At 42.0% G+C, this 21321-nt stretch overlaps 1 pseudogene; it reads right to left on the reverse strand.

Annotated features, from left to right (window-relative positions):
- Positions 1-4951: 4951 nt before the first annotated feature.
- The window catches only part of LOC147431948 (uncharacterized), a 50889-nt pseudogene continuing 34519 nt past the window's right edge, over positions 4952-21321 (reverse strand).

Here is a 21321-nt window from a genome sequence, read left to right on the forward strand (position 1 = left end):
GAACTGGTTGACACTTATATACCACTGGTACGTACCAAGGACATGTGGTCATTTTTTTAACCCTTATTTTTCACTGGTACACATCATGGGTAAGTGCTCACATGTACTGGTTAGGTAAATAACATACCGGTTTTAAATGAAAAAACTGGCGTACATCAGCAATAAGAACATTTGAACTGGTTGACACTTATATACCACTGGTACGTACCAAGGACATGTGTTCATTCTTTTTAACACTTATTTATCACTGGTATACATCGTGGTTAAGTGCTCACTTGTACTGGTTAGGTAAATAACATACCGGTTATAAATGAAAAGACTGGTTTACATCAGCAGTAAGAACATTTACACTGGTTGACACTTATATACCACTGGTACGTACCAAGGACATGTGTTCATATATACTGGTTTACCTAACCAATTAAGTGAAAAAACATAGTGGTTTGAAATAAAAATACTGGTTTATAGTAATGTAATAGTTTTCCTCAAAACCTGCAGTTTTCTTCAATGTTCTTTAACCATATATGTCTTTCATTGTAGGTGGAGCTCTTTCTCAACTTCAAAGAACAATACCCTGAAATTGTAATAAGGCAGCGGGCGTTTGAGTACATGAAGCCATATTTTGTGCAGAAATTGAGAGACCGATATACTTGCTGCTGCATTTCACATGTTCAAATGTCCTTCCTAAAGGATGCCATAAATCACATGCGAAGTTCTGTATTCGGTCTGCATGGAAAAGCTTGCCATTGTCAATGCAACATATGCAAAGACAATGGTGGATGCAAGGCACCAAAAAACCCTATCAAGAGTGTAACAGCCTTATTGGACTCTATATTGTGTCCTAAATCAGATACGTCCACCTTCCATGCCCTTGCCTGCTTGAGTGGTCAATGTAAAAGGTGTGGCCCAGATAAGTTAGACTTTTGTGCTGCAGAGGCTGCATTTATTGCTAAAAAGATTGTGGTGAAGATTTTTGAGGACCTAGAAGTAGTTACTGTGCGTGACGGTCTGCAAAAGAAAAGGAAAGTCTTGTCGCATAAGGAAATATCATGCCAGGATCTCTCAGTCATGTTCAAAGACCATCTTAAGAAATACATAATGCATAATTTTGTGTATAGATGGCAAGCAGAACAATATAAGGAATGTATACAAAGCTTTCTAGAAGATGTTGTTGTGTCAGTTGTTGACTTTGCTGAAAATTATGGTTTCAAAGAACAAAATGAGATTCAGTCCATGCACTGGTATTCAAATCAAGTAACTATTTTTGTGCACATAACATATTTCCGAATTGCAGGTAACGACATGACCCTAGATCAGTATTATTTCTTTTGTATTAAGCCTTCAATAATTTCTGATTTTTATATTATGCAAGTGACATCCACAAGACAATTCACTTCTTCATTTCACATGACAAGCAACATGACACACATTTTGTTCAACACTGTTTTCTGAAACATGCGGAATGGCTAAAGCAATTTGGTCTAAATATAAAACGTCATTGGGTATGGTCTGATGGAGCAGCTTCACAATTCAAAGCAAGAAGACCATTCTAATTCCTTGCCAGGTATACCATGTTCTAACAAACATTATCTGAAGGTGGTTTTAATATAGAGACCTATCATAGTGGCATTAAAGTTGTAATAAAATGCTTGTCTAACATCAGTAATATTATAATACGTGTTTTTTTTGGTAATTTTATCGTGCCAAGAGTATATTAATCTTCTTCTATCCATTGAATAAATTGAAAATACAGTGTTTTTACGGGATGGAAAATGTCTTGGAACTTTTTGGATTCGGACATGGTAAGGGAGAACACGACGGTGCGGGAGCAGTGATAAAAAGGTCTTTAACTCAATACCAATTGCAGCCAAACTGCCCAAAGATAGACTGTGCTACATATGTTGTGGCATTATTGAGACGGACCTTGTCAGATGGTGCTACAGCCACCTATGCATCCCAGGCCTGTTATGTAAGCAGGATTTTTTGGGTGATTGAATTGGGAGATGTCGAAAGGGGAAAAAATTGGGATGTGAAGGCTGTAAAAAATACCCGCTCAATGCACTCTGTTTCTGCATATTCAGAGCATGATACAACTGCTTTGAGAAGACGTTCACTGTTTTGTTTCTGTAGTGCATGTAAACAGGAAAAGTGGAGGAGATGTGTGAGCAAGTCACACGTTCCTTTCTGGACATACCTTATTTTGGAGCCTACAGAAGAAGGGGAAGACGATGACGACGAAATAAATGAGGATGCAACATATGAAGGACACTATGACACCCTCAGTCAAGCTCTTATTGTTGGTGATATTTTTATTGTTCCCGCACCAATGACAATGAAGAAAAAGTGAATTTCTATATAGTGAAATGCACTACAGCTATTCAAGAGTTTCATTCAGACGCTAAAGATGACTGGGGCAATATCATTGGGTGAGGATCCTATGCTATCAAAGGGTTTTACTATCGTATGATAAATGAGCAGACCTACGAGCTTTTGGACAAAAAGCCAGAGGTGTTCATATATTCACATCTTGTTCGGGCAATCAAAATCCCCATGATGCCCCATCCCAGCAACTCAAAACTATATACAATATCACTTGATGTCAGTGAGTCTATCTACAATAGTATGCCTTTTGAGCTGTAACCATCTTAAGAAATGCATAATGCATAATTTTGTGTATATCTGCCTATTACTGTAAATTGAACTGTCTCCCTCTCCCTCTCTCTCTCTCTCTCTCTCTCTCTCTCTCTCTCTCTCTCTCTCTCTCTCTCTCTCTCTCTCTCTCTCTGTGTCACTTCTCAGTATCATTTCTGTTTCATACCAGTCATTTCTCACGATCATACCAGTATCATACCAGTCAATTCCCAGTATCATACCGGTATGATACAGTATCATACCAGTCATTTCCCAGTATCATACCATATCATACATTCTCTCTCTCTCTCTCTCTCTCTCTCTCTCTCTCTCTCTCTCTCTCTCTCTCTCTCTCTCTCTCTCTCTCTCTCTCTCTCTCTCTCTCTCTCTCTCTCATTTCTAAACATCATACCAGTCATTTCTCAGTATCATACCAGTATGATACTGAGGAGTGACTGGTATGATATCGGTATTATACAGAGGAGTGACTGGTATGATATCGGTATTATACAAGTTCCTTTGTCTTTATCTCTCTCTCTCTCTCTCTCTCTCTCTCTCTCTCTCTGTGTGTGTGTGTGTGTGTGTGTGTGTGTGTGTGTGTGTGTGTGTGTGTGTGTTTGTGTGTATAACGTCTCAGTATCATACCGGTCACTCCACAGTATCATACCAGTCCCTCTCCCTCTCTCTGTCACTCCTCAGTATCATACCGGTCACTCCTCAGTATCATACCTGTATCATATTAGTCACTTCACAGTATTATACCAGTCACTTCTCAGTATAAGACTCTCTCTCTCTCTCTCTCTCTCTCTCTCTCTCTCTCTCTCTCTCTCTCTCTCTCTCTCTCTCTCTCTCTCTCTCTCTCTCTCTCTCTCTCTCTCTCGCTCTCGCTCGCTCATGTCACTTCTCAATATCATACCGGTCACTTCTCAGTATCATACCAGCCACTTGAAAGAATCATACCGGTATCATACATGTCACTTCTTTGTATCCGAGTCGCTCTCTTTCTCTCTCTCTCTCTCTCTCTCTCTCTCTCTCTCTCTCTCTCTCTCTCTCTCTCTCTCTCTCTCTCTCTCTCTCTCTCTCTCTCTCTCTCAGTATCATACCAGTCATGCCCAGTATAATACCGTTATCAGACACTCTCTCTCACTGTCTCCTTTTATTTGCAATATACTTCAAATATAGAATACAACGTATTTTCGTGCAACTTGCTTGTAAATGTATTATACATGAATTTTGTTACATTGATTGAGCCTTTTGGCGGAGTAATTCTCCATTTACATCCATCGACAAAAGTCGCCCACTTCACAGACTTTATGAAGCTTTCTTTTTATATAAAAAATATGTTCCTTTCTTCTTGAAAAATTCAATCCGCCATTTCCAATAAAAACGACGCACATAGATGTCGTCAGGTTGTCTGTCTGCACAAATTACAGTCCTCTTTGTATACTCAATTCTGTCCTTAGAGTACAACCAGTGTGCCAGCCACTTTATGACAGTGGTTGACAAAAAACAGGCACGCACTTCTTTAGACTGCTTTTCTAGCTTGGGAAAAACAAGAAATGACCCCAATGGATTAAACATTAGCTTATATCCAGAATCATCAAAGATAAGTGTGTCAGGTGGTAGGTCAGGAAAATTTTCGAGATTCTAGTGGAACACCGGTTTATCTGTCGCGCCCAATTTAAAAGGGGCCCTTGTGCACTGCGCCTGACTTACCACTCTATTGAATCTTTTGTGGTGGTCAGGGAACACTGTCGCTAGCGTGCGTTTGAGCTTGTCAAACTCGCAGCAACTCCATATCCACACTTCGAACCATCTAAAACAAAAATTCAAAAACACTTATGCATCGGGCCTTACCCAAAACTGTGTATCCCCTTCAACAACATACCGCATTTCTGGCCAATGGGGCAATTCTTCACCATATTTTCCATCAAATTTCTTGAGCAGTAATTCATTAAGGTCCAAAATGAGAACCCTACGCTGGACGCTCAACGGAGGTGGTGGCCTTGGCCATATCAATGGGATTCTTTTAATTAGTCTATACCATAGAGGAAACACGAGCACTGCAGGAGACCACACGCAATTCCATATTGCACGAATGTCAGCCCTGCCATTCTGCTTGTCAGCCCTGAACCTATCTGCAAGGTACCATTCTTCAACTGAAAACATATCTGCACATGCAAAATTACACAAGACTCAAATTTAAATATGCAATTAGGACATATCTATAGATTTAAATCATACAATAAAAACACACAATGTTCAAAAATTAGGCACAAGATAAAAGAGACGTCGAATGGGAAAGAAAGTTATATGAATTTCAGAAGTGGTTACATAAAAAGAAACATGGGGGGGCAAACTATAATCTTTTGTAGGCTTTGGGTTTAGGGTTAGAACTGGTGCCGGTATTCTACATCTCCTTAGTGTCTTCTATGTCCATCTCCTCTTCTGGCTGCCCTTGGGTCTCTTCCTCTTCCTTGCTTTTTTGCTCCATTTCAGGATTCTCATCTCCATTCTTCTCGATTTTTTTTCTTTTTGCCTTTCTTATATGCTGAGCAAGGGTCTCCTCGGGACTTCCCTCCAACCTGACATCTACACGACCATCAGCTTTAGAAAGCTGTGCAGCAAGAGATCACTTATTAGAGCCATAATCAATGAAAAACTTACTCTTGCCACGTTGGCCTCGTTTTCTCGGGGTCTTTGATCTTGTCACCCGCACGCTGTCTAGAAACACATCGTCTTCCTCATTCTGGGTTTTCTCTTCAGCACCAGTCGTACTCTGCTCCTTTACCTCAAAGTTTTGTTCTTCTTCTGTTGTTTCCGAAACAGATTTCTCAGCATTACCAGGGACATTTTCATCAAGCAATACCTCAACAGGTGTCTTGTATGCAGGTGTCACTGCACCGTTCCCTGTGTCTTTACCGGCAGTAGTTCTGAAGAAGCTTGACTCTGAAAAAACATTAGAGAAGAAAAAAATCAACCACCTGAAAAAACATCAGAGAAGACAAAAATCAACCACCTGATTACCCATTGAAACAATTTTCTCACCTGTTTTTGGGCATGGTTCAACTGGCTTCTTCTTTAGAAGGGATTGGTCTTCTGCAGAAATAACTCTGAGGCAATCCTTAAGCATGCACTTTCCTTTCTCATCCAAGTGAGCATAGCAGAATGCATGGTATGCATGTGAACAAGGCAATAGAACAACATGGCTTGAGCGATTGTGATCATGAATTCTTACACCACAAGCATTGCACACATCAATGAGAACAACACTATGTCCAGGAGTTGTTACTCGTGCAGGCAAGACTATGGTTTCAGGTAGCATTGGTTGACTAATCATGCCTGTCACAAACGTGACATAGAGACCAAAGGTTTCCTCACGGTCCAAGCATTTGGATAATTCTTCCTGTAGGCAAGAGACCTCTGTTATCAGACAATGTCAAACAGGTATAAAATCAGTATGAATGCTTGAAAATCGGTATAATGATGTTATCATACCGGTATGATTACATCCTGCTGGTATGATGTTATCCCACCGGTATAATGTTATTATACTGGATAGTATAACATCATACAGGTAGGATAACATCCGGTAACATCATACCGGTAGGATAACAGTATATCGGAAGCATAACATCAAACCGGTTGGATTTTATCATACCGGTTGGATCTAACCATACAGGTCGGATGTAACCATACCAGTAGGATGTTATCATACTGGTAGGATATAATCATACCGGTAGGATGTAATCATACCGGTAGGGTATAATCCTACCGGTATGATAACATCCTACCGGTATTTTCATCTACCCTTACCGAATATGATATAATCCTACCGGTATGAAAAATCATACCGTATGGTACTTTGCATGTATTGTACTACAATCAGATGGAGTTAAAAGCATACCTATGCCTGCTGTAGGGTGGCTTTTGCTTGGTCAAATTTTTCTTGGAAGCTGTCAAGCAAGCCTGTTGGTACATTGGCATCATCAGGGAAGTGCATTCGGATGGTGTCAAGGGCACCCTCGCAACGGTGCACATCAGCAACAGATTTGACCACTGAATCCTTAGCCTTCTGACACTCGGCTGATACATTGTCATGAGATTTTCTAACCTCAACAAGAAGTTCTTGCAAGGAAGTGGATACTTCAACACTAAAGGAAGACTGAGTGGTCGCAAAAAGTCCACTTCCGACTGGTGTACTTCCGGATGGGGTATTTACTAAGAAGATGGCAGAACCACTTGGGGTACCTGTGGATACTTGGGAAGTCTCTAGCTTCCATTGTTCTCTTTTCCTATCTAAGTGACCTTCATTGGTCACATTCTTCACCACCTCATATGCAAACTCATCCCACTTTACCGGACTTGTGCATACGAAATAAACATATCCGCATGCAAACTTGACTCCCAGCAGATAGTTTGGTGGTTTGGATTGGTACACCTGCTTGTAGAGCTGGTAGAGTGCCTTGTAGTGATCCGGCCTTGCCGTTTTTATCGGCACTTTTTTCTCCTTCACTAGAAGACAAGTGAAAAATTTCATCCAATCGGATATGGGCACATCTGCATCTGTCAACTTCCTAACATCTTTCCCCTCAAGACCTAACTCATATTCCCTATGAAAATCCTCCTTTGTCGTCCAGAATGCCTTTAATGGCACCTCCACATCCTTGGCGTGAACAAAGCCGCTGATTTTTGGAGGAGGCTGTAACTTCTGTCTCTGAAAGGAATAAATCCATACTCATTACTCAATGTATCCACACCTCAGTACTCTACTACACACAGGTCTGTTGTACACAACACAGAGAGAGACAGAGAGAGGTGACATACCTTCGTGGGAGAATGTCGGGTCTTTGTGGGGGAGACATGTCGGGCTGCATTCCTTGGGCTCTTTCTTAGGTTGCTATCCATAGCGAAGAATAAGCAGCGTGCCCAGGGGGCTGTAGAGCGAGCTGAGAAAGGCGCAGAAGGAGAAAGGCACAAAGATACAGAGAAGTCACAGTCATGAAAACATTCAACTAAACATTCGTTCTGACGTGGGCTCCACACGTGTTTTTGAATCCTCCACATGATTTTTAAGATTTTGTATCCTCCACACGAATATTTAATTCAAACAATTCTTTCCCATAACACCAATTTCATACCCCCTAAATTTTAAGCCTCTAAAAGAAACTTTCAACCGGTTAAAACCTGTTAGGAAATAAGACGTAGCTAAATAGATTTTTGAGTAGATTACTTAATGGAGAGAGATAGATTACACACACAAGAGATTATAGAGTAGAGAGAGAGAGAGAGAGAGAGAGAGAGAGAGTACACACGATATACGTGGTTCACCCAATGTGGGCTACGTCCACGGGAAAGCAGCCACTCAATGGCTTTAGCACTTCAAAAGAAGAAGTAGTTTACAAAGGGATTAAACCCTTGATAGAGCTCCCGCCTTGCTTCACTCTCACCACCTCACACTCACCTTGTTGCATCGACTTCACACTATAAAATGTGTGTAGAAATGGCCTCCTTTGATAGGCCAAAAGGGCTGCCCTCTCTTATGAGAGACAGCCATGTGTAGCCGCCCTTGTGCGAATATGTCCAAGTCGGACCCTCCAATCCGCCCATGTGTGGCCGCCCTTGAGAAGACAAGTCCGCTTTTGAATTTAGCCACCGGCCATTGAATTCGGCCACCGGCCACCGGCCATTGACTTCCGACCACTGGCCATCGGCCATTGACTATCGGCCACCGGCCAACCGACCGGTTGTTTTCCGACCACTTTCCGACCGCCGTCCGGCCATAATATTCCGGTGAAAAAAAAAGTCTCGGGGGCCTCCACCCTCGAGGCCTCTAAAGTTGCCCCTGATTCTTGTTTGTGAAAATTTTTGTTTCCGGTGAGTGATTTTCCTTCACGCACGATGGCTTCTCCTCATAATGGGGGCCTTACAAATGTGCGCTTTTACCACAGAACATTACAAGGGTAAATCAGGCTCCATACTTAACAATCTCCCACTGGGAGACTGATCTCCAAACCAAACCTGTGACTGCTTTCCATTCTGGCTTCTTATCCTTGAATGTCGATTGAAGATGAGCAAAAGCTCAACTTCTCCTTGTTGACCACCTTTGTAAACATGTCTGCAGGATTTTCACTTGTGTGCACCTTCCCTAGCTTTAGCTGTCCCTCTTCCAAAAGAGTGCGTATGAAGTGATATCTCACCTCAATGTTCTTTGTCCTTGAATGAAAGGCTGAGTTCTTCGCAAGATGGATAGCTCTTTGGCTATCACTGTACAAGACACAATTGTCTTGTTTGAATCCAAGCTCTTCTAAGAATCTGTGAAGCCACAGAATTTCTTTGCTTGCCTCCGTCATTGCTACATACTCTGCTTCCATGGTAGAAAGTGAAACCACTTTCTGCAGCTTTGAAGCCCAGCTTACTGTTGTGCCTCCAACCATGAACACATAGCCAGTAGTGCTCCTTCGAGTATCTTTGTCACCTGTCATATCTGCATCAGCATACCCTTCTAGAAAAATATCAGTTCCTCCAAAATACAAAGCATTTGTTGTTGTCCCTTTTAGATACCTAAGTATCCACTTCACAGCTTGCCAATGCTATTTACCTGGGTTGTCCATGAACCTACTCACAACTCCCACTGCATGTGCAATGTCTGGCCTTGTCCAGACCATAGCATACATTAGAGAGCCTACCGATGCAGCATATGGAACTTTAGACATATAGGCTATCTCCTCTTGTGTCTTTGGACACATATCCTTCGTTAGTTTAAAATGACCAGCCAAAGGTGTAGAAACTGGTTTTGCATTTTGCATTGCAAACCTTTCTAGTACCTTCTTGATGTAATCTTCTTGAGATAGCTTTATTGTCTTCTTCGTCCTGTCCCTTGATATTTTCATACCAAGTATCCTCTTTGCAGCACCTAAATCGTTCATTGAAAAAGATTTGGACAGCTCCTCTTTTAGGTCTTTGATGTCCTGCATGTTAGCACTTGCAATCAACATGTCATCAACATACAACATTAGGATGATGAATTTCCCATCTCCCAAATTCTTCGTGTAGACGCAGTGATCCGAGTTGCATCTTGTGAATCCATGATCCAACATCCATCGATCAAACTTCAAGTACCATTGTCTTGATGCTTGCTTTAAACCATACAAGCTCTTCTTTAATCTACAAACCATTTTCTCCTTACCTTTTACTTCATACCCCTTTGGTTGAATCATGTAGATTTCCTCCTCTAAGTCACCGTGAGGGAATGCCGTATTTACATCCATTTGCTCGAGATTTAGATCATGAGCAGCCACAAGGCTTAAGACAAGCCTAATTGAGTTCATTTTTACAACAGAAGAAAATATTTCATTGAAGTCAATACCTTTCTTTTGAGAAAACCCTTTTACCACAAGCCTAGACTTGTACCTTTTCTTCCCACCTTCTTCTTCCTTTAGCTTGTACACCCATTTGTTTTGAAGTGCCCGCTTACCTTTAGGCAACTCAACCAACTCCTATGTTTGGTTGCGATGTAGTGAGTCCATCTCCACTTGCATGCTCTTCGTCCATTCTTCTTTGGATTCATGTTGCATAGCTTCTTCATATGATTCCGGCTCTCCAGAATCTGAGATCAAGAGATGGTGTAAGGAAGGAACAAACCTTTCTGGAGGTCTACTTCCTCTTATAGATCTTCGGGGAATAGGTTGAGGCTCCTCATTTGGTTGATGTTGTTGCACATTGTCACCGTTTGCAGTCCTTGAGTCTTCACCGTCCTCAAGCTCCATGTACTCATCACCTGTTTCTTTTGTTTGTTTTCTTTCCAAGTAATCTTTGTACATATTTTGTTCGTTAAAAATTACATCCCTACTCCTTAAGATTTTACCATCTTCAGGATTCCATAGGCGATACCCAAAGTCTCTTTCTCCATAGCCAATGAAGAAATACTTTTTGGACTTTGCATCTAACTTTGATCTTAGGCTTCTATCTATGTGCATGAAAGCCTCACACCCAAACACTTTGAGAAATGCATAATTCACCGGTTTACCTGTCCATGCCTCTTCTGGAACTCCCCCATCCAATGCCGTTGAGGGTGACCGATTGATTAAGTACACAGACATACTTACAGCTTCCGCCCAAAGCTCAAGCGGTAGGCCTGCATGTAGCCGCATGCTTCATTCTCGTTCCATGATTGTCTTGTTCATCCTTTCCGAAATCCCATTTTGTTGAGGTGTCCTTGGGGTTGTACTTTGCCTCCGAATGCCATTGCTAGCACAAAAGCTTTCAAAAGCTTGGCTGCAATATTTGCCTCCATTGTCGGATCTGAGGCATTTAACCTTGGTACCTGTTTCATTCTCCACAAAGGCTTTCCACCTTTGAAATATGGAAAATACATCGGATTTATTCTTCATGACATAAACCCATGTTCTTCTAGTCGCATCGTCTATGAATGTTACATAGTACAATGAGCCACCAAGTGATGGTGTACTTGCAGGACCCCAAACATCAGAATGAACCAACTCAAGTTTTTTATTTTTTCTTTCATTTCCTGATTTTTGAAATTTTACCCTCTTTTGTTTACCATAAACACAATCTTCACAGAACTCTAAGTCCACTTCTTTCAAACCTGGTAGAAGCTTCTTTGTTTGAAGGATTTGCATTCCTTTGGCACTCATATGCCCAAGTCGGTAGTGCCACACCGCACTGTCAACTTCTGTAGTTGCTGCACAAGCTGAAGGTTGCATGCTAACAGTACACAAGTAAAGTGTACCGACTTTTTCACCTTTGGCAACCACCAAAGATCCCTTTGAGATCTTCCACCGTTTGTTTCCGAATGCAATGTTGTGACCTTCATCGTCCAATTGTCCTGTAGAGATCCAATTTTTGCGAAGAGAAGGAACATGCCTAACATCTTTAAGCTTCCATTCATTTCCGTTAGCAATTTTGACAGAAATTGTACCTATGCCGACAATCTCACAAGCTTCATCATCCCAAGTATACATACCCAAAATTACCTTTGGTGTAGTCTTGGAAATGTTGCTTGTGTGGTGTCGCATGGAATGAAGCCCCGGAATCTACTATCCAGGAATTAGACACATTGTCTAATGAGAGAATTAGAGCGTCTTGCTCTACTTTACCTGCCACATTGGCCTCCGATGTTGGCTTGTTGTCTTCAGACTCTGTCTCCTTCTTCTTCTTAGACCAGCAATCCTTCTTGACGTGGCCCTTCTTGCCGCAGTTCCAACATTCAAGAACTGACTTTGTGCGTGACTTGCTCCGCCTTGAGCGATCACGACCCTTTTGATTTTTGAACCTCTCCTTAGGCCTTCCTCTTGTTTCCACTGATAGTGCAGCACTTGATGATTCTCCTGTGCTTCTCCTTCGCATTTCCTCGCTTAGGAGAACACCCACAACATCATCAAACTTAAGAGTATTTGTGCCAGAGATAGAATTACTTACAGCCATCACAAGGCTGTCCCAACTATCCGGTAGAGATGATAGTATAAGGAGAGCTCGCACTTCGTCATCGAAATTGATTTTCACTGATCGAAGTTGACTTATGTTTGTGTTAAAGTCATTTAGGTGTTCTGCAACTGAACCATTCTCTGCCATCTTTAGATTGAACAAGCGCTTCATAAGAAATACCTTATTGGATGCCGATGGTTTCTCGTAGAAGTCGTCAAGTGACTTCATCAAGTCCTCCGTGGTCTTCATCTCCGAAACATTGAAGGCCACCGTTGACGCCAAGCTTAACCGGATTGTTCCCAGTGCCTTTCGATCAAGGACAATGCATGCTTCATCTGCCATTGTTGCGGGCTTCTTCGCAAGACCGCCTAGTGGCAAATAGAGGTCCTTCTGGTAGAGATAGTCTTCAATCTGCATCTTCCAATGTTGGTAGTTTTTGCCGTTGAACTTCTCAATCTTGAGCTTCCCTTCCTCCGCCATAACTCCCACTCAATTCAAGGAATCCTTTCCTTGAGATAATTTAGCTACGAGTAAACCTTGCTCTGATACCAGTTGTTAGGAAATAAGACGTAGCTAAATAGATTTTTGAGTAGATTACTTAATGGAGAGAGATAGATTACACACACAAGAGATTATAGAGTAGAGAGATAGAGAGAGAGAGAGAGTACACACAATATACGTGGTTCACCCAATGTGGGCTACGTCCACGGGAAAGCAGCCACTCAATGGCTTTAGCACTTCAAAAGAAGCAGTAGTTTACAAAGGGATTAAACCCTTGATAGAGCTCCCACCTTGCTTCACTCATACCACCTCACACTCACCTTGTTGCATCAACTTCACACTATAAAATGTGTGTAGAAATGGCCTCCTTTTATAGGTCGAAAGGGCTGCCCTGTCTTATGAGAGACAGCCATGTGTAGCCGCCCTTGTGCGAATATGTCTGAATTGGACCCTCCAATCCACCCATGTGTGGCTGCCCTTGAGAAGACAAGTCCGCTTTTGAATTCAGCCACCGGCCATTGAATTTGGCCACCGGCCACTGGCCATTGACTTCCGACCACCGACCATCGGCCATTGACTACCGGCCACCGGCCAACCGACCGGTTGTTTTCCGACCACTTTCCGGCCACCGTCCGGCCATAATATTCCGGCGAAAAAAAAGTCTCGGGGGCCTCCGCCCCCGAGGCCTCTAAAGTTGCCCCTGATTCTTGTTTGTGAAAATTTTGGTTTCCGGTGAGTGATTTTCCTTCACGCACGATGGCTTCTCCTCATAATGGGAGCCTTACAAATGTGCGCTTTTACCACAGAAAATTACAAGGGTAAATCAGGCTCCATACTTAACAAAACCGGGCCACCTATTCATGCATCCACCCATTGATGGCTCTACAGGAAGCAGTAGAGGACTTCCTGCTTGAGTACTTCAGTGACATGACCATTGTAGTAGCCCATGCCCAGAATGGACAAAGACAGTGAGAACCTAAAAAGGGTAAGGTGGAGGTATGACAAACTTCTGGTCCCCAATGTCTGCAGGGATAAAAATGAGGGAAATTTTTCTATACCCCCCTGAGCTATTGCCACAAGTCACAGTTGTAGATGTCAGACATGATGTTAATACAAGGGCAAGGGCAAAGACGGTTGCTCGCCAAACAGAAGACATAAGGGAAGTAGAGCTTACGGAGAAAACAAAAGTAGTAGTGGAGTCCCAGAGGCAAAGAGAATGCAATGTGACCCTATCCATAGATGCAAGCAACAAAGATACTCTACTTTCAATGAAGGATGGTTTGCTTGCAGAGATACCATTTATAGATGGAGCCAGAAAGCTGGCTCTGAAAAAAGTGGACATTAATATATTGCTGGATCCAGATGCTCAGATCTCAGATACAATTATCTATGCTTGTCTTAAGTAAGTTTTAATATTTTGCTAACTTTGAAAACTCAAATGATAGGTGTACTAACTCAGGTACACTCCCTGCAATTTGATCAAAAGTCAACTTCCACAACACACCCACACGGAGGTGTTTCTTCTTGATCCACAAATGTCAGTGATTATTAGACAGAAGAACAGTCCATCTGGCACATTCGAGAGTTGGTTTCTCCACTGTGCTATGCTGGAAGTAAATGTCATCATCTTTCCATATGAGAACACCCATCACTGGAGTCTCATATGCCTTGATGTTGAGCAGCCAGCAGTGTGGGTGTTCAATTCAATAAAAGGAACCCACCCTGAAATTAGGTTGTAAGTGTTATGTATCAGAAAGTGTTTCTTATAGATATCCATGTAAATTTGAAAGCCTCAAGCTAACATCCTGATACTCCTTTGTGCAGTTGTATAAAGAGATTATTGCTTGCTTATGGCAAGCTATGTGGAAGGTATAAACTATACAAGGCCCCAATCAAAGATGTGCCTGTACCAAATCAAACCGATGCAAATTCTTGCGGCTGGAGATGTCTTCTCCATGCAGAATATGTCATGCAAAGCTACTTTGCATTAAAACCTTTCATGACTAAGGTAACCATTTGGCAATGCATTTAGTCAGTTTTGGTTTTCTTTATACAAGACTTCTCACCATGTGGTCTTTCAATTTTGCAGAGTGCTACGCAAAACTACACATATGATTATTTTCAAAGATATTGGGCAAGTCTGATACAACACCTGCTCACTATGTCAAACCCCAGAGAAGCTGAAGATAGCGTCTTGGACGACCGCACAATTGATATGACAATATATGACGAGCCACCATGACAAGCCCCTGCATCAGATACAGTGGAATCACAACGGGCCGAGGGGGTCATACCAGCCAAAGATGAAAGAGCCGAGGATGAAGAAAGGTCAAATGAGGCTATGCAAGGTGCTAGTGTACAAGCAGAGAGGCTTATGGAGGAGACAATGAAAGAGCCAAGTAGGCCAGTGGAGGAGCCAAAAGAGCCCATGGATGAAACCCTGGATGAGGCAAGGATGGATGAGGAAAGCAGGCCTTCGGATGAGCAAAAGGATATGGATGAGGCAAGCCGGCCAACGGAGGCAGAGAAAAAGAACTTGGAGGAAACCCTGAATGAGGTAGAAAGATCCATGGGGGAGACCCTTGATGAAGATGAGAACGATGACTACGACGATGAAGCTAAAGCAGAGGATAGAAACAACGACAACAACACTATAGAGACCCAGTATGGACTCTTGCTACCTGTAGATACGGTTGTTCCGGTAATGTCTATTCAAGTATGGCAAAATATGTTCAGCTTCTAAATACTTATATGTACTTGTCAACTTTTACAGAGGTTGATTATCTTGGACATCAATGGATTGCTGCTGATGCGCGTGCCTCTGGGTATAGTAGACCCCTTCGAGGATTTGCAAACATTTCGAATGGGTACTTGTCGAGTCGTGGTTCGTCCAAGAACCAAAGAATTTATTCAGTTTCTTATTCCGCGCTTCAGAGTTGCCGTATGGTCTTCAATGCAAAGGCAAAACTTGTCGCCACTAGTTACAATAGTTTGCGGTGTATGCGGTGCTCATACGTCAGATTTTTTCTTTTTGTATGATCAAAGAAAATGCGTTACCGTCGAGGGCCACTACCACCCTAAAAAACCACACTTACCTCTTTTGTACAAACCGTTTAGCTAAATCGATGTACCCTGATGCAAATAATACACTACTGATTGATGATACTCCTGAAAAGGAAGACCTAAATCCACCAGGAACAACTATCTCACCACCCTCTTTTGAGGGGCGTACCTTTGATTTTTACCTTGAAGACATTTTGATTCCATACTTACAGAAATTGTATCTTAGTCCATTGTTCATGGACGAGTTTTTACTTTCTAATGAATTAAGATGACTCTTCTATCATGTCTTTGTCTTGCCTAACATTGAGAGAGAGAGAGAGAGAGAGAGAGAGAGAGAGAGAGAGAGAGAGAGATGTGGCAATGGCTAAAGAAATGTATTTCAAGAACACTTATATTCACAGACCACAATTGACAAATGAGCTCAACAAAACTTCATTTATTAAAAGTCATTCGTGTACACTTGGGTTCACAAGAATCTCTGTTACATTGACACTATTTCAACCCGACCATCCAACTCTTTGCACAAAATATATTTTTCCCTATGCCACATCAGCTTACGGCCAGCTAGGAAAAAGGAAAAATTTGAAAGGTCCCTCTCCATTGACTCTTCAATTATGTCGTGCCGCAACTGCAGAAGACTACATAGCTCCCTTATTGTAACCACCAACATTAGGCCATGCTCTTTATCAAACACTTCCACATCCACAGCAGGATTATCTTCCAAACCTGCAAAAACCTGGTCCATAGGAATGTACTTACCTCTGAGCATTTGTGATCTCATATACCAAAAGGAGACTAACAGTGATTGGCTTGCAATCATGTACTTGACAACTATAGTGTCAAGCACGACCTCGCACCGTATGCCAATCTCTTCCTTTACATACCATTCTCTGTCAAGAAGTTTGTCACAGGATGACTACTGAAATGACTTGCACATGAACATAGTTTTCGTAACACGTATATTGTAGTTATGAAACAACTCTATGAACAGTTCAGCAGGACAAAAGTTTGCAATTCTAACCAACTTGGTGGGAATAGAGCTACATAGAGACCTCTGTATATCCTTATAGAGCTTACTTCGCATTGCCTCCACCATTATTTCCTTAGGAACTGGCCAGTCCACAGTGTTCCAGCCGGGTTGTAGAGGCACTTTCACCAACATGCCATTCTTATTCCCTGGGCAGAGTTGGTAGAAGTGGTCATAGAAAAATATTCCTTCATCAGCCAGGCTTTTACTGGTTCTCCTTGAATACTGTAGAGAACCAATGTGGGCATGAACGACAAGGAAGAGGCCTATTATGCACTCCAAAGGCTCCCATTGCTCATAAGAAGAGGGATAAACATCTGCAAAATATATAACAAGAGTTAAACTAAAAGTATCAATAAGTGAAAATGACAAATCTAATGTAGTTGAGATGTGAAGAATGGAGTCATTGCTCATAAGAAGAGGGATAAACGTTGCAAAATATATAAGAAAAGTTAAAATTGAGAGTATCAATAAGTGAAATGACAAATCAAATGCAGTTGAGATGTGAAGAATACTTACAATTGCAACGTGGTTGATGTATATCTGACACATTTCCATCGTTTGCTATCACGTCTGGATGGGTAAACACATGCTGAACAAGAACTTCCTTCACAGATCTTTTGTCGATTTCAACTTTGAAATCCAACACTCTGGCCTTCCATGATGAGCGGTAAACATTGATAGCACTAGACCTCTTGGCTCTTCTTGGTTGCATGAGGACCCGTGAACCTTTGTTTATCCTTTGTCGAACCCATTGGTTCTCTGCACTTATTGAAGTTGATATTGTAATTGAGGATATGCTACTACTTGGCCTTCTAGGAAAAGTGCAGGTGTTGCTAGTTGGTGTGAGAGACCATAAACACCTAGAGCTTCTTGGGCGGGAAGACGTGGAAGCCATAGCTCTGAGAGAAAAGCTTTAGTGGAGGGAGATTCAGTTTGAAAGAATCCTAATGAAGGGAAAGTGTTTTAGAATTCCAATATCTTGTGTGGGCTTAATGGTCACCCTCCAGTACATTAATGACCATAAGAGAATATCAGCAGTGAGACCACACATGCACCTAACAGCTCAGTAAAAGCAAAGAAGTTACGATGCCACAATTCTAGATTCGTGAAAGTTTTTAAAATATTTTCCTATTTCTTGAGTCTTTCCACGTATTTTCCTGCGTAACATAGCCCTCTTGCTCATTGGACGCGCTCTATTTTCTCTCTCTTTCATATGGCCCTCCAAATGACCTCCAAAATTTCCTAATGGGTGCTAGTGGATCTAGCCTTGCCTGAGTTACACTCTCCTCGGTGGATACTAAGAAACCCTGATCACCTGCCACTTTTTGATCTCTAGGAATGTGTCTTCCTGATCTTAAATTCATCAAACTTAGCAATGCGATTTATCACAAATCCAACCACTCACCTGGCAAAGGATCAATTTTCTCACTCCTTCGTCTTGCCGCTGAATATACCTGTACACAAGCGTTTAATTTCGGCAATCGAATCAAAGCATTTAACCACTAGAGGTGGTCTTAGTAATGATTGGTATAACTGGAGGGTTAACCTCAACCACTATTGTATTTTATAAACTTCGGATGTTCTTGATGAGGTCTGTTAATCTGGAACTGTACTTCACTCGAATGTTTGTCAGTTTACAGGGAAAGTCTTAATTCAGTCTTTGCTCCGTCAAAAGGTCAAACAAGGTCCAATTTCACTTCTGAAAGAAGTTCTGGAACTCTTAAGTCAATTGGAACATCACTCTATGTCCTTAGTCAGCTTTTCTCTTCACTAAGCCCCTATAGACATCCTACGCGTAGGATGTCTACCTGCTCTGTTTTGGCTGGATTTTGCACTATAGATTCCCCTTGATGTGTTGAGTCCACAGCTGTTTTTACTTTTTGATTTGGACACCTATAAGCTGGTCAATTGATCAAAAATCTGTTCTAGCAGCTTGATGTTGGTCTGACCAGTCAAATCAACTCCAATTTGGACCAAAATTGACTAGGAGGCTTGCCTCAGGCTATACAACACCCTGCTATGCCTACAATCAGTTTTTGACTTCAATATCATGCAGTAGACATCTTACACGTAGCATGTCGACATCTTACACGTAGCATGTCTAACTGCTCAAAATCGCTTCAAATGCAAACCACAGACTCCTCTTAAGGTGCTAATCACTTTGGTATGCTCAAAGTTGGATTTGGAGTGCTAAATCACACAGAACACATCCTACGCGTAGAATGTCTATATGATCTGTTTGACCCCAAATTTGAGCCACAGCTTCCCCTTGATGTCAGCAACCCAGTGCTATGCTTAGATTTTAGTTTGGATTTCAAAAGACCCCAATTTTAGCTATCCTAGCCCTTTTCAGTCAAAAATGCTAAAGTCTACTTAAAACCCAATTTTCTCACCCAATTGAGATGAAACCTTTCTCATGCACTCAATAAATCATGTAGATCATGCTCATGTAGCCATCCTATGGTTTTGGTCTTAAAATAATGCCTTGGCACAATTTGGGTAGGATGTTTGACAATTTTCTTTCTTTTGGCCTTATTCTGTCAAGATATGGTCAAACTTCCACTTTCCAGGTGAAAATAGGGTAAAACCTACCTTCTAAACACACTGGTCAACTCAGATTTTCAAAATTCATACCAGAACACCCTGTAGACATCCTACGTGTAGGATGTCTACTGGCTTAGAATTTAATTTTTTTCTGACAGAAGTACTCCCTATGCTCTATAGCTCTCATAGAAACTTTTAAACTTCACTTCAGCTTCTAAACACTTTTTTCCGTCTTTTACAACCCTTTGATGAGCCTAACAACAAATATAACATGCATGAAGTGCTCCAGATCATAAAACATGATGTCCTACTTACCCTGCTCCTACTCATCATGTGAGATGGTGATATTGGTGTCTCGGTTGCTTCCTGGCCTCTCTGGACTCTCAAGATTTCCTTTCACCGCCTCTACCACTCCAACTCCTACTCTCTACACCACAACTTAACTAATACCTAAAACTATTTATGTCTACCTAAGTCGAAGGATCTAGGCGAGACACTCGCTCCCTAGACTCCTCAAAAGACCTAGAGAGTCCTCCACCCTCCGATCCTATCTAAATGTAAAACAAGACTCTGGAAAGCCAGAGAATCCCTATCCTCAAGGACTAGTCTCGATCACCTACCTAGGGTTTTCGTCCCTGGCAACGGCGCCAATGTTGGCAGATACACCGCGACGGACGTCATCACAGCGAGAACTCACCTAACAAGATTTGTCAGCTAAGGACGAAGCTCGACCCGCAGGCGCGTGGAAGCAAGCATAGGGTGTCAACCTACACTCGACTGACTCTCAACTACTTCCTACAGAGGTCTCTACCCAATGTCTAAGCTACAGCCTTCAGGAGTACATAAGAGGAGATTTCCTACAACGCTTTCAAGAGCCAAATACCCATCAAACGTTCTCAAAATGCTACGGAACTTGAAGGAAACCCTATTAACACCAATAGGTCGCTTTCCCTAAGGTCCAAGAACCAAAACCACAACCCTAAATACCCAGTGCAAAATCACATAGGATGTCTAGTCGAAATTTTCAGGTCGTCGTTTCCAAAAACTAAAGTGCCTGATATGTAGCTCTACTCAATGTGAGCGCGTGGATATGCTGAAATGTGAAAACGGACAACATATGCTCACCGAATCACCAGATATAGCTCGTAGATTGAGCTCGCAAATCCAAAGCGTACACACGCAATGTAGGTATTGGCGCGTAGCTCTCTTCGGGGGCAACATGTTGCACTTCTCTGCACTCGATTTCGACTACCGGTACGCGCGTAGTGTCAAGATAAAACTCACTCTCTCTCATACACAGAGTACGCTCACTCACACATACTAAACTTAAAAATGACAAAGGGTTTTTTCATTAAGGTCAAAAGTGGTATAAATACCTTACAATCTCAAACCCTAATGTTCCAATTTAACCATTCACTCAGTCTAAATGTCAAAAATGGGATACAATCTGGAAGCTTCTGCAAGCCCCACTATTTACAAAGGTGAAATGACGGTTTTTATCAATTAAATAATAATTACAAAAATAATATCATGCCGGGCAATCATCCTCCGTTGGGTGTGTCCAGCCGCTAACATTTATGTAGACCAAAATGGAGTACAGTATCGCAAGATACAATACCCTAATTATGTGAATAAATGGGGATTAACCCTACCACCTGCTAGTACTTGGGATCCTTTCAGAGCTTGGGTTCATGGAGAGAGGCGAAGCAGCCTCAACCTATTTTTTGCTCAAGTAGGTTGGAGATGTTCTGACTCGCTCCCGGCGGCGAAGGTAAATTCTCTCTGTCCGTAGTAGAGCGGAAGTGGATGGGTGGATCGATCAATCCCTACATAGGGTCCAGTGCTGTGCTAGTTGTTTTGTCATAGACTTTTTGATGTTATACCCAGATTTTGTCATTGCATTAATGCATGGTTGCCTGTTTTGTTTAGATGGGCATTAAAAGATTCTTTGTTGTAATCTTCTCATGTCTCTGTGCACTCTATTTCACCCTCCTATATTCTCTCTCTCTCTCTCTCTCTCTCTCTCTCTCTCTCTCTCTCTCTCTCTCTCTCTCTCTCTCTCTCTCTCTCTCTCTCTCTCTTCCCGCAACGCGGTGTACACATAT

The sequence above is a fragment of the Adiantum capillus-veneris genome, chromosome 21 (genome assembly GCF_014529385.1).
Source record: "Adiantum capillus-veneris isolate H3 chromosome 21, ASM1452938v2, whole genome shotgun sequence".
In the NCBI taxonomy this organism is placed as follows: Eukaryota; Viridiplantae; Streptophyta; class Polypodiopsida; order Polypodiales; family Pteridaceae; genus Adiantum; species Adiantum capillus-veneris.